This window comes from Megascapheus bottae, chromosome 21 (assembly GCF_031878675.1).
Source record: "Megascapheus bottae isolate mThoBot1 chromosome 21, mThoBot2.hap1, whole genome shotgun sequence".
Classification (NCBI taxonomy): Eukaryota; Metazoa; Chordata; class Mammalia; order Rodentia; family Geomyidae; genus Megascapheus; species Megascapheus bottae.
The window spans coordinates 19,949,005-19,951,382 of record NC_143529.1 but is presented as its reverse complement, the minus strand read 5'-3'; the positions used below and the strand labels follow the sequence as shown (position 1 = coordinate 19,951,382).

At 34.0% G+C, this 2,378-nt stretch overlaps 1 non-coding gene across 1 annotated transcript; it reads left to right on the top strand.

Annotated features, from left to right (window-relative positions):
- Nucleotides 1–1,033: 1,033 nt before the first annotated feature.
- Nucleotides 1,034–1,136, top strand: LOC150048726 (U6 spliceosomal RNA). Its single transcript, XR_016539174.1, has one exon. It is a non-coding gene; the product is annotated as a U6 spliceosomal RNA (small nuclear RNA).
- Nucleotides 1,137–2,378: the final 1,242 nt, after the last annotated feature.

Genomic DNA, 2,378 nt, shown 5'->3' with positions numbered 1-2,378 from the left:
TTGTCTGCCAATATACTATTAAATTTTTACTGTATGATTTTTTTTAAAATACTGTAACTAGTTTCAAAACCTTTTTTCCCCAAGTTGTAATATGTCAGCTTTTAAGTTTTATGACCTGCTGAGATACAGTGGAATTGGACAATGGCAGACTGAAACCTTAGCCATGATGCATTTAGCACAGGAACTCTGTAATATTGCAAGCCAAATGATGTATCCAATCATGATCAAAGTCTCTCTATAAGTACATTAAAATATTATACAAAGAAACATTTCAGTGTTTGAATTATTATGGCATAGTAGCATGGTAGGCCCCGTTCGATGCTATGTATTGTGAATAGTAAACCTAGATCTCATATGCTTTAGGTCACTTTTTGTTTTAGATACTATGTTCTGTTGTCAATTTCATACACACACACACACACACACACACACACACACACACACACACACACACACATCAGTAAACTGTCTACTCATGTTACTTGCATCCAAAATACTCCTGGGCCCTCCTTTCTTGCTTTACAACTTCTCTTTGCTCAGCAAAGGTTCTATATATTTTTGAAAGGATAAATTTGACAATTTCACTTACTGCAAATAAACTTTTCTTGTGTTTTTTTTTTTTTTAAGTACAAGAGTTTGAAGTTAACGCCTTGCACTTGCTAAGCGGGTGTTCTACCACTTGAGCCATACCCTTAACTATTGTTTGCTTTAGGTATTTAAAAAATAAGATCTGTGTTTATGCACAGGCCTGGCTACTCTATGCTCCCCCTCTTTATGCTTTCCTTACAACTGAAACATTAGATGTGTACTACCATGTCCAGCTTTTGTCTGATGGGCTGTAGTCTCTCAAACATTTTCCACAAAGTTTTCCACAAACATTTGCCTCAAACTTTGGCCTTCCTAATTTCTACCACTGTATAGCCAAGATTTCAGGCAGGTACCACACCTTGCTGACTTTTGAACTACACAGTTTTATTTTCTCTTTATGTCTCAGTGTCATAAAGAATTCTTTTAACAAAGTTTATAGCAGTGTTCACTTCAGCAGTAAACATACTAAAATTGGAATAATATGGAGAAGTTGTACATGTTCCTCGTGCAAGGATAATATATAAATTCATGAAACTTTTCTATTTCTAAGCACTGAATCTGGAAGATATAGGCACAAATGATTACTTCTTGAAATAGGATACTAATTGCCCTGAAAATAAGAGAGAGAACTGACAAATGGGACTATATAAAATTAAAAGATACTACACATCAAGAGAAATGATTATCAGAAGCAAAAGACAAAATATACATTGGAATTTTTTGTCAGTTTCCAACCCATACAAGATTAATATCCATAATTTATGATTAAAAATTCAAAAATTAGAAATAAAAGAACAAATGACCCAATTAACAAATGAACAAATGAACAGTTTTCTTATACATAATGAATAGATACAAAAATTAGTGCTATGCAAAAGGCTAGTAATTACACAAAGAATGAGTCATCGTCTTTAGCCATAAAAGAAATGTGAATTGAAACTACTCTAAGATTCCATCTCACCCTAGTTGGAATCATTAAATAAAAATGAACAACAAATGCTACTCAGAATGAATGGAGATTGGAGGAGGAAACCTCAAACACGGTATAACAAACTGGTATAACAACTACAGTGGTCTTAATGGAGCATCTTCTAAAACTCCAAGTAGATATAATAATGACTCTGTTTTGTCACACACTGGCATTTGATTGAAGGAATGTAACTCTGTACAAGCGGGATGCCTGCATATCCATATTACTGCAATGCTATTCGAAATATCCAGGCTATAAAATTGTTTGATGTATACAAAAACCAAAGAATGGAAAGGAAATATGAAATGTGTGTATATAAGCATATACATCTTTAAATATACATTTATATATACACATCATGGAATATTACTCAACCATAAATAAAAATGAAATCATGTCATTTTGCAGGACAGTGGCTGGAAATAGAGATTATCGTGTTGAGTGTGATAAGTTTCTTGGATATTTTAGGTAGAGTGCTATCCTTGATTGAAAAGTGTTCAGGGATAGCACCGCCCCTGAGTCCAAGCCCCATGAGAAGCCATCTAATTCACTCCCAACTGAAAGTAAAGGAAATATTTGGACAATTTATGTATTCCTATCATGTAGTCCTATTAAATAATTGAGTGGTATTGGAATCAAAAGTCCTTAGGACACTTTGGAAAAAAAAATCCTTATCTGTAATGCTCAATGAAAGTATAGCAGTTTTTAACCCACAGCCTTTTCATTTCTGAGTTCGTTGATTACTTTACATAAGGCTAGCTGTGTTAACCCTCACGTGACTCACGTTCCCTCCCTCACCTGAAGAATCAAGTTCTATGTC